Source organism: Coccinella septempunctata, chromosome 7 (genome assembly GCF_907165205.1).
Source record: "Coccinella septempunctata chromosome 7, icCocSept1.1, whole genome shotgun sequence".
Taxonomy (NCBI): domain Eukaryota; kingdom Metazoa; phylum Arthropoda; class Insecta; order Coleoptera; family Coccinellidae; genus Coccinella; species Coccinella septempunctata.
Window position 1 is genome coordinate 24,367,805 of NC_058195.1, and position 12,322 is coordinate 24,380,126.

The 12,322-nt window shown below is 34.1% G+C and overlaps 1 protein-coding gene and 1 long non-coding RNA gene across 2 annotated transcripts in view; one reads left to right on the plus strand and one right to left on the minus strand.

Annotated features, from left to right (window-relative positions):
- LOC123316445 overlaps positions 1 to 3,047 on the plus strand; it is a 6,064-nt gene extending 3,017 nt beyond the window's left edge. Inside the window, exons 2-3 of the long non-coding RNA XR_006538083.1 lie at positions 1,428 to 1,538; positions 2,989 to 3,047. This is a non-coding gene — a long non-coding RNA (uncharacterized LOC123316445). The remainder of the gene's footprint in view (positions 1 to 1,427; positions 1,539 to 2,988) is intronic.
- LOC123316425 (dynein axonemal heavy chain 3) overlaps positions 1 to 12,322 on the minus strand; it is a 2,043,583-nt gene that overhangs the window by 1,318,627 nt on the left and 712,634 nt on the right. The window lies entirely within an intron of this gene.

The following is a 12,322-nucleotide window of genomic DNA, read 5'->3' on the forward strand; positions in this document are numbered from 1 at the left end:
CTACTTTCAGAAGTCCATATTCTCTATCCGTTCTTCTCAAGGCTTGATAAAAATAAAAATCCATCTAATCAATCTAGGTAATTCAACATAGTAAAAATTTACTTTACTCTGGATACCGTATACTGGGGAATGAAATTTCTGGAACTGGCAACGCTGATCACTAGCCACTCTAGCCAGCTGAGCAGCTGCAGAAACGAGAAACCGGAGAAACGGCAGTACGTGAGATTTGGGTTTCATTCGAAGAAGCGCAAGCCGAACAAGGAAGCATTCATTGGTGCCATTTTGATTTTGTCGTTTGCGCGTTGTCTCGATCGTTTTGTGGGTAATCATGACTTTTCGTCATGTAGATGTGGGCGGATCTTAGACATCCCAATTGCGCACGCGCGAACAGTATCATCGGGGCATTTTGTTGCCAGATTGTGCAAAAGCCGTATCTTCGGAATCGGATTTCGATTTATAGAAACTGATAATTTTTTTGCCAATTGGGGAAATAAATCACATATCACATTATACTCGTAAGTAGGGTTCTCCGCATTAATTTTCTTACGAAATTCTTTTGAAAATAAATAAAATAGTGTTAAGAAATGACAGCTCTATATCAGATGAGAGGAAGTTAGAAAATGGATACCTATTAACACATAAACAATTACATAAATTAATCTATGTATTTGAGTCTGAATTTAGCAAAATTCTGAGATAGGATTTTCTCCACTTTTTACAGTAAACACCTGACCTGATTTGTTACATTTGCTTCATTCAAAATTTCACCTTCAAATAATTTAATTTTTAAATAGTATTCCAAATAAATATATAATTGAATTATAATATATTGTTTATATAGAAAGTCATGTGATAAAGAGAATAATAACTTTCGATCTTATCGGTTATTATCTTTATATGGAAAGGAATTTAGTACTTTCCAAACAATTTATTTTGATTTTAGATTTTAGAGTATCATTCCGTGATACCGAATAAAAATCATTGGAATATCAGATTCCTCGTAATCTAAATTGTTTCTCAGTAGTTTCAAAACAAAAAAAAAACAAACACTTTCACTTCCACACTCCAGGGACGTTAACTTTGAAATCCGGATATGTCAAAATATTTTGCTTCCATCATTCATTCTTCAAATACCTGAATAATCGTCACATCTGGCAACGTTGCTGCTCATGTTAAGGACCGCCCACATCCACATGATGAAAAGTCATGTCTTACCTTACCACAACCAGGTTGAACTAGAGGAATTTTCGAATTAATCTTTATTCTTTTTATAATATCTATTTTAACATGTGATTGGGAGGTAATGAATTCCATGTTTTATGAATTTCTACTCGTATTTTTATTTTTTGATATTTGTTTACCTATTTATGCAAATTATATCATTTGATTAAAGTTGTATCATACTTCATACTGTGGATGTTTTGCAGTAGCTTTTAGTGAAAGGACAAAATATGAAGAAGCGACAGATGCCGAAATAATACAAAGTGTTACCCATACGGATATGGTTTGATGACTTCAGATAGTGGACGGAATAAAAAGTGAGTTTTATAATTTTTTTATATCCTGAGATTTTTTGCTTTTCTTCAGTTCACCCCTTCACCCTCAGAATAGAATGAATTTTGTGTTTCTTTTCACGACTACTTGCTGTGCGAGTTGCTGTCGAAATATAATCTGCTCTAAAATTGTTCTCGTGAAGTGAATTATTTTAGGGCTTTTATTGTTTTGTAAATAATGACTTCACTTTATAGAGTGTGAGAATTTAACTTCAAACAAATTCTGTGAAAAGGGCAGTTTTTTCCTAAATATACTAGCACAGGTTGATTAGTATTTTTAAATGGAGCTTTCTTGAGTGAAGGAATATTATACTGTAATTTGATACATTTATCGAAATTTTTTCAATTTTTTCCGAGGGGGTAACCACTTTCGAAATCGATGTACTTTTGAAGACCGAAATCATCTTGATTACCGAAATCAATGTACATTTTTCACATAGTTGTTATATTCTCCATTTCTGAATGTTTTATCAAGTTACACTTAAGTATGTACCAAATATTAAAGTCTTATTTCTTGTCGTTGGAAAGATATTCAACAAACATCGACTAATTCGAAAACGAGGGAATCTGATTCAACTCGAAAAAATAACTCGGTTATTTCAAAAATTGAATGACACGAGGTTCTTGATAATCGTTTTCTGTCAAATGGAAAGTTGAGAGTAGCAGCGAAGATTAACGAGGATATTCATTAGTTTGTCGTTCTGTGGGTCACAACGTTTGTTGAAAAATCGAACAAAAGAATATGAAATAAAAACTTTATATTTGTGTGCGTATTTGTAACATAAGAGTAATCATAAAAAAATTAGAATTGTCCTTTGAAAAAATCATCACTGACGTCATGTCTGAAATTAAGGTCACGCTCTACAACATTTTTCTGAATGAAAAATAGCGCAACTTAAACTACCGATCGCTCTGTTCTGGCATATTTACAACAACAAAAACTGCCTTCGATTTACTGAATTTGTTCAAAGTTACACACTTGCACTATAAAATCTTCTGTTAACATCTATTTGTTCTAATACCAAAATCACACCGATCAGGAATTTGACAAGTTGAAGAAAACATATTTCAGTAAAGTGTATCTTTTCAGTACTATAAATATTCCATACCACCAATGTAGTATCATCTAGTACTGACAGGTTGTTTATAAATAATTTTTACACCAGTTGGCGTCAATTTCGAAATTCTATGATGTTATTCAGTTCAAAACCCTTTAGTAAGGAGCATCATTCGAAGCCAAATGCTATGCAACAATCTTTAATGAAGACCCCGTATTTACTGCTGCTCAATTAATTTTCGGAAAAGTACATATTAATTAGTTTTCCTCCAATTTTGCCATAATTACCCCAATTATTCATAGAACTTTCATGACCCTAAATTCACAAAAAATGGAACTTACTGTTTCTGAAAAATCATAAATATATATTTATTCCAGGATTGCCAGTAGCCAACGACAATATCCGTTTCAATTATCTGCAGATCCTGATGACGAAGATAAAGAATTCGTGCATATTGATACATATTTTAATGTAGTTAATGAGAAATGAATAAATTTTTTTAACTGATTTTGATCTATTCAATACAAATATAACCTTGTTATACTCTTTCAGGAAAACCTCATACATATAAATATAATGTTCCTCAAAAAATATCTTGCGAGATCTTTGAACAATATTTAGCAAGGGACATTATGAAATACAAATCCTCAAAAATTTGGTATTACTTTGAAGATATATGTTCAAAGTATTGCTCAATTCTTCAGGAACATGTATTTTATGAAGTTATTCAGCTACCCTGGCGAAATATTGTTCAGAGACTTCGCAAGATATATTTTTGCATATTGCAGAAATATTTAAAGTCAGATAACGCTGAATATAATTCAAAACATTTCCTAAATTTTTATGGAAAAATTTCGTATTATTGCATATAAATCTTCCAAAAATATTTCTAGAAAGATTCCAGCAACTTTACACAAACCTCGCAGAAATATATTTCGTAACATTTCAGACCCCCTCGTTGGAAGATTTCGAAAACCTCTTCTGAAGATTTCAGGAAACATTTTCTTCAATTAGAGGAAATCTTGCGTAAATATTCCATGTAATATTACTATGATCTTTAGAAGAGATTTCACATAATGTTGTAGAAAATATTTCAAAAATCTATATGAAATATTTCATGAAATATTTCAATGTGAGAAAAAGTCGGACATAACTTTATTTCATGAATATTTCAACGAAAGATTTCTTAAATATTCAAAACCTTGCGTACAAATATTTCATAAATATTTGACAAATATCCCATGCTATGTGGGAAATGATGAGGAACACCATTGTACAGCTTACATATATATTATAACTGAAACTTCTTTTAAAAGTAGATGTTCTGTGACGGGGGCACGACAAAATATTTCTTCGACTTATGTTGATGTTATGTACGTCTGTTCGGTATACCAATCTATTAAGGAGATATGGTGGGCTTCTCTTTAGAATGATATTGTGAAATACACATAAAGAAAAAAATTCAAAGGAAATCCTCATCGGAAGCCAACCCAATTCTCCCAACTTATGAGACACATGATCATACTTCCTAATTCGATAAATGAACCTAATACAGGAATTCTGTACACGTTGGATCCGGTCCAAAGTTTCTTTGTCTAGACAAAAACTATAGACAGGTGAACAATAAGTGAACTGCTACAGGACCAAAGATTCGCACAGTATGCTCTCTTAGTATGCACTGGAAGGCACGACCTATGTGGGTACAGCAATCTTAACGCACCATACGCCCTCCGAACCACACTCACCACGTGCTCACGAAACCTGAGATAATCGTCTATTATCAAACCCAAGTCTCTTGCGTTATCAACGAATTGAATGCCATCATTATTTTTTGTCGGTTTGTATCTGTCCTTAATAATTTGTTTGTTCTTGTTCGAACCAAATACGAGAGCAGATGATTTTTTCGCATTCAGTTTCAACGCATGTTTCGTGGCAATGTCGGCCAGTCGATTCAGATCCTCATTCATTTTCAATGCTGCATCATTCAGGTCATCTATGGTGAAATCATAATAGAGTTGAAAGTCATCGGCGTACATAAGGACCCTAAAATATTGAATAAACGTGATGAACTGGCTGGTGTAAACCAAAAAAAGGAGAGGGCCGAGGATTGAACCTTGAGGAACACCATCCAGAATATTCCTAGCCTGGCTGGTTTTACCACCCAGCTTCACACTCTGTGAGCGACCCGCCAGGTATGACTCGAAAAGGCGCAGAGCATTCCCGCGGACTCCACACGATCCCAAAATGCTCCTTCTATAGTCTATATAGCGTAAGCAAACTGACTAACGCGTGATCTTATTTGAGGTACTCCTCTTATTGGTCAAAGCTTCAGGAACGCCATATTTCCAGGCGGGAGTAAGAAGCACCCTCCGCAGAACCGCATTACGTTTGATTCATTGATTGTATGCGAATTGTTGTGCAGAACTGCAGAGGTCATTCATTGCTTTTTCTTTCGTATATTGGTTTATAGTTGTAGCAAGTTATTCAAGTTACAAGCATTTAAGATAATGTCAAGTACTGATACTGCTGAGGAATCGCGTGTTGACTTAAGTCCTCCAAAAAAGAGACGTCTGAAACGACACTTCAGTGCCGAGATGATGAGAAATGATTTTGAATACTTATAAAATTGAGATTATTCAAAATGCAGGAATGTGTTTAAAGGACGTAGAACTCCGAGTTGCTGAGAGACTTGGCATTGGAGCTCGAAGTGTTAGGAGAATTATTTCCGAATACATAAATTCCGCTGTTCTATCACAGCCAGCAACAAATCAAAATCGGACCACCAAATAGGAGTCCTTATCAGATTTCGATAAAAATGTAATACGGTGGAACACTTAAAAAGTTTTAAAATGTAACGCTCTCGGAATAAAATTTTATTTAATGACAAATGCCCACATCAACATTTCAAAACTTGACGACATGCTTTCATGTATGTTTCTGGAGAATATAAGGGGTACTCCATATGACTAGGTACGTGTTCATTAGATATGTCGCCTCCTGTCTGAAATTTGCCGTTTGCGACTTGCTTTATGTATTGTCTAATATTGTTTTTATTGTAAAGATTTTATGGCATTGTGTTACGCCCTATGTTTCAAAACTGTAAATTCTCTTCTTAGCCTTGATAAAGACCAGAAATAAAGGTCGAAACGTCGGCATCTCATAAAGGATTTTATTTGCCCAGTCCTCTTATCCACTAGCTAACATATATTCAAAATGGCGCCGAAGAGTGGTCAGACTTACGATGCTACTTGCAATAAGTTTTCCAAAGAAGTTAAAAATTACATAATATTTGAAAAATGTAACACAAACTATCACCCCAGTTGTGTACTGAAAATAATTGGTATGTTAATTCTGAAGGTGTGGTAATTTGTTCCGAAAACATAGGTAACATAACCAACAAATTTTGCCAATGTGAAATCAAAGATAAGGAAATCAGGCAGCTGAGGATTAAATTATCTAATGTTAATAAATCGTTATTTGGCGAATCCATTGCGTATAACATAGATGACTGTTGTACAGACGAAATTAGAATGGTGAAACTAAGATGTCTAAAACTCTGGTGCATTCACTGATTCGATTTTGTTTTTAATTTCGTGGGGATATGGGATCAATTTCGTTTTTCCCACTGTAGGTAGCGCTGTTTAGAATTTGACAGAGCATTGTCAATTGATATTTGAAAATAATTTGAATACTTTCCTATGACGTACGAATATGTTGTATTTATAAGCGATTATTGGTGTTTGAAAATATATTAGTTTCGAGAAGGCGGTGTAGAATATTCATTTATTCAACATGTCGTTCAGTACGTTCATTTTTCTGTATGAACAATGAAGAACTACAGCTAATAATTCGGTGTTGTTGGAATTTGAAGCAGAACCAAATCAGATGAACGAACATTCGGGGCCGATATACATAGGTGAGTTTTATGGAAACTTCAGCAATATTTCGAAGAAACTGTATTGGAAATACGTAATGTGAATTGTGAGCATGTATTGAAAATCAGAAATACATAAATCTATTCGAGTCTGTTACTTCAAATATTCTTCCTGAGTAGATATAGTGAAAATTCTCTTTCCGTCAACTGAATATATTAGATATTTGACCAATCAACTATGTTCTATTAAAATCATATTGAATTATTCCCCTCACGAATTCAAGTTGTCAAACGGAAATTATCTTGAAGAAGAATAGTAAATCCTCCTTCGGACCCTTATTCCATAGTGCTGAAATATTGACAGATTTGTTTTTACAACGAAAATTGAACTGTGAAGCACAAATATTCCTTAACAGCTGACAAAATGGGCCAGTAAATATTTTGAACTCGTTGATCGACATTCGCAAAACGCAAAACAAAATAAAACGAGAGAGTATCATTGGACTTCCTTTGGTAGAACAAGGATAAAACGAAGCAAATGACATGGTGGCGCCGCCACGAAACTGATCCCATATCCCCGATTTCTTGAAATGTTGATGCTTGCAAAAAGTGACAAGTGCACACACCAGTGTTTTAGACATCTTAGGTGAAACATAAGAAGAATAGATCAATTAAATCGGATAATAGTCCATATGTTGACAAAACTGATCGTCATATGAAGGCTGACATAGAGGATGACAACGTAAAAGTGAAGAAAACAAACAAATCCGATTTCCAAACAATGAGGATTAGTGAAAGGAAAATCGTTGGTGATAGCAGAGACAATTCAATAAGAGCAATTGGAAAAAAGATCGCATTGTTTGTTTCCAGGATTGCTCCGCACACCAAAGTAGAAGAATTCAAAATGATGGTGAGAGAAGAACTTTTCCTGGAGCAGACTGTTTAGCACTAATAAAAAATCTATAATGCCTGACAAATACAGTTCCTTCAAGGTTATTATTGACGAGTCAAACATAAACATAGCCAAAAACTCTCACTGCTGGCCTGATGGAGCTTATATATCAAGATTTTTTCGAAGGAACTGACAAGGGTATAAATAACATTCCTGATGAAAAAATTTTGATAAATTCAACTGAAATAATCGACAGCCTGAACTTAAAAGATTCAAACGTGCAATGTATAAAGAACAAAAATTAATGTTGTGTTGATGACTGGTATGTGGGACATGCCTACTCAAGAAAATTAAAAAGTGGCGGAGGAACAATGATAATGGTAAATTCCCAAATAGTCTCATCAGAGTGTTCAATTATTGAGGAAAATCATAAAAAATCCACAGAAGTACACTGTGAGTTATCAGCAGTCAAGCTTCTAAAAACAGGTGTCATTATAATATGCATTTATTCGTCACCATCTAGAAATTTTGACACATTCATTTCGAATTTAGAGTCAGTCCTTAATTGTCTGGGTGCTGACACAAATAAAACCAAAATTTGTGGAGATTTTAATGTTAAGTTTAGTATAAGTTGTAATATTGACTTTGTTTTAGATAGGGAGGCTAAAGCAGTTGTTGATCTATTCACATCGTTTGGTTGCAAACAAAAAATATTTGAACCAACTAGAAACAATAACTGTCTAGATAATATTTTCACAAACTTCAACGCAAATAGTGAATTTTCTGATCATGACGCGCAGTTTTTGCATGTAAGCGATTAGAGTGTTGGTTCGAATTGTTCGAAATACAGGGTCTTTCACGAGGAACCTCACCCATATTTATACGGGAAACTACTGAACGTATTTTCATGAAATTCAGCACTTTTAAGTATTTCACGATGCTGATGAAATCTAAAATATTTTCAAGGCATGAGCACCTCCGGTTTTTCCGGAAATGACGTCAACTTCCGTTTTTCGAATTAGAACACCATTTTTTTATTGCAGAAATAGATTCCTTAGAAAATTTCAAGTTATTTTGATGTAACATTTTTCAGTTTTGGTTGGAAAATTCTCTCTGAGCGGGAAAATTCGAAAAAAAATCGAAAATAGAGCTCTGCTGAAACAAGAATAACTTCGAGGTTTTTGGATGGAAAATTATCATTTTTGGGATTTTTCAAGATGTAAGATTGATGTATCCACTTTGAAAATCGAAATCGCGATTCATGATACAGGGGGTGAAAAAATCGCTTTCAAAGTTAGGGATGATAAAATCGTGAAAAATCAATTTTTTCAAATTAGAACCCCATTTTTTCATGGCAGATATTGAATCTACGTTAAAAAATAATGTGAGTGTATGCATCACACCCTTGCCCTAAAATGGATATTTTCTGAGTTATTCACAAAAACTGTTTTTCGCCTTGAATTTTCAGCTATTTCTTTTCCCTTCACGCCAAAAAGATGAAATTTTCAGGAACTGTTATTTGAACCATGCTGTAGATTTTTCACCCCTTCTTGATACCGACTTCAAGTTACTATTAGGAGAACCATGGCAAACTCTCGCAGTTATAACTAGAGAAGATGCTCAAAGTTTTGACCGTTAATTTCTAGACATTTATTTATACGTCTCAGGAATGCTTCGTGCGTTGCTCTTCTTATTTCATCGGGAGGCAGAGATCTGCACAAGTGTTCAAAAACCAAATTGAATTTCGAAACTATGAATCTAAAAATCTAAACAAACCTGAACGCATTTCTGACTCGTTCTATGCAGTTCTCTTTATCAGTCAGGGGAGTTGAGTAGACAATATTTTTATCCTACCCCAAACATTATAGTCTAAATGAGTTAAATCGGGAGAACGTGGTGGCCAAAGATGTGGACCATTGTTCGCCAACCATCGATCTTCAAATAGCCTGTAGAGGATATTTGACACATTGAGTGAATTGTGTGGAGGCGCGCCATCTTGTTGATACCATAAGTCGTTATGGATCTGTACTAGCGGCTCAATTATTTGAGTCAATATGTCAGAATATCTATCTGCTAAGGGAGAACATTCTTTAAATAATGCAAACATGTGTAGTGTTCTATCTTACCAGTTAAAGTTCCATCATAAATGTGAACATCGAAAATTGCATTATTTTTGATGGCGCAAAGAACATTGAAACTCCAGGTCTCTTGAAAGTTTCATTGTCTGAAGTGGTGGTTGTTCTCTTCATCCCAATAATGACTGTTATGCCTATTGAAAGAACCATTCTTTGTGAATTCAGATTCATCTGTCCAAATTATACAGTCCAAAAAGTTTTCATTCTCTTGAAATCGAATCATCAAAGCTTCGCAAAACTCTGTTCTCCTGACGAAATCAGTTTCCTTCAAATGCTGAATATTATTGAATTTATATGGGTGCATTTTATGCTTTTTTAATATTCTCCAAACACTCGATTGAGATAATCTCAGATCAATCTCGGCATCTTTGAGAGAATTTTGAGGATTCACACGAAAATATGCAAGAACTGTTATTTCGTTGTTCTCATCTCCTACTACACTTTTTTCTTTGTGTATAGTTTTCTTAACGAAAGATCCGACATTTCTCAAGTTTGTCATGGTTCTGTTAATGGTATCTCTCATTGGTCTGGCTCGGTCAGGAAACCTCTCAATGAACAGTCGAATCGTTCTATCTACAACTTTATTACATTCTCCATGAAGTAGAATGAGAAATAATCTTCATTGGTAAAATTAGGCATAGTGATCGATTTTATAACATAATACGAATCATCACCAAATTAATATTATAGTAAACACAAAATGCTACTGAATAAAGAGGAATTTGGCAGATGTAATTAATGATATCTATCATTGAAGAAAAGAATGTAAACCGTGGTAAGTTTTTGCATATGGTTCATAAGGAATTATTTATTTATCACTGGAGAGAACACCGATGGCCGATTAGTTGAAATAAAGAGGTTTCCGATACAAATTCGAATCAAAAGTCGCCATCTATTTAGGAACAACCTGTTACTTTTTTCTCTTGCATATTAGGGTAGTAAAATCTAAAACATTGGTTAAGTAACAGTTCCTGAAAATTCCATCTTTTTGGCGTGAAGGGAAAAGAAATAGCTGAAAATTCAAGACGAAAAACAGTTTTTTGTGAATAACTCAGAAAATATCCACTTAAGGGCAAGGGTGTGATGCATACACTCACATTATTTTTTAACGTAGATTCAATATCTGCCATAAAAAAATGGGGTTTTAATTTGAAAAAATTGATTTTTCACGATTTTGTCATCCCTGACTTTGGAAGCGATTTTTTCACCCCCTGTGTCATGAATCGCGATTTTGATTTTTAAAGTGAATACATCAATCTTACATCTTGAAAAATCCCAAGCATGAAAATTTTCCATCCAAAAATCTCGAAGTTATTCTTGTTTCAGCGGAGCTCTATTGTCGATTTTTTTTCGAATTTTCCCGCTCAGAGAGAATTTTCCAACCAAAACTGAAAAATGTTACATCAAAATAACAGGAAATTTTCTAAGGAATCTATTTCTGCAATTCTGTTCTAATTCGAAAAACGGAAGTTGACGTCATTTCCGGAAAAACCGGAGGTGCTCATGCCTTGAAAATATTTTAATATTTTATTTTCATCAGCATCGTGAAATACTTAAAAGTGCTGAATTTCATGAAAATACGTTCAGTAGTTTCCCGTATAAATATGGGTGAGGATCCTTGTGAAAGACCCTGTATGTGCACAAAATAACTAAAACCTCTGACACAGGAAGGATTTAATGCAATGTATTGCGAACTCCAGAATATAGGTTGGGATTTTATTAGTACTGAATCCAGTTGCAATGAGTCTTTCGAAAAATTCCACAGTGCAATTTTAGGTATTTTTAGATCATGCTTTCCATTGCAATCCAAGAGGGTGAATACTTCAAAAAAAAGCCGGTGGATGGTTTTCTCCTGAACTTTGGGAGATGAGATCATCTCTGCTTTTTGTCCGGGAATTATATACGAAATATAGTTCGAACAATCTTCTTGAGGTAAGAAAAAGGTTAACAAGAAATTATAGAAAAGAAATTAAGAAAGCTAAAATTACTTATTATGATATTATAATTAAATATTCGAATAACAAATGTAAAACAGCTTGGCAGATAGCAAATGATCATTTGCATAAATCAAAGGCTTCACCTCCTCTGGAAATTGCTCCAGATGTTTTCAATGATTATTTCTCAACAATTCCGAAAGAGATAATATCACAACTTCCCAGACCCACTATAGGCTTTGAAAAAGCATTCAAAAAGCAGGTGCAACTCGAAATGAAATGAACATTCCGTGAGGTAAGTTTCACTGAGGTACGTGATGTAGTGAAAAATATGAAAAATAGTAGAAGTACCGATTACTATGGCTTCTCAATTCAGATAATTAAATCAAACATAAACAGCATTATTCTCCCACTCAGTAAAAATACTTGAAATCAGGTTGTTATCTAAAATGTCTGAAAATTTCCAAAGTCGTCCCAATTTTCAAAAAGGGAGATCGCAAGGAAAAAAATAATTACAGACCCATCTCGCTTGTTCCAAATTTTTCCAAAATCTTTGAAAAACTAATAGCATCCCAAGTAATAAACTACTTTGAGGAAAATAAACTTTTTTCAAGCAGTCAGTACGATTATAGGAAAAAGAAAAACACGACGGAGGCAATAATCAATTTCATCAACTACACAATTGAATGTTTTGAACATTCTCGTTCATGGAGCTGTCGAAGGCTTTTGACTGCGTTGCCTTAGACAAGCTTCTGTATAAATTGGAAAGATATGGATTTGATTAAACGGCGGTCAAACTAATTGTATCCTTTTTGTGCGACAGGAGGCAAGTGGTTTTTGCTGATGGTATATATTTGGGTATGAATGAACAAACTA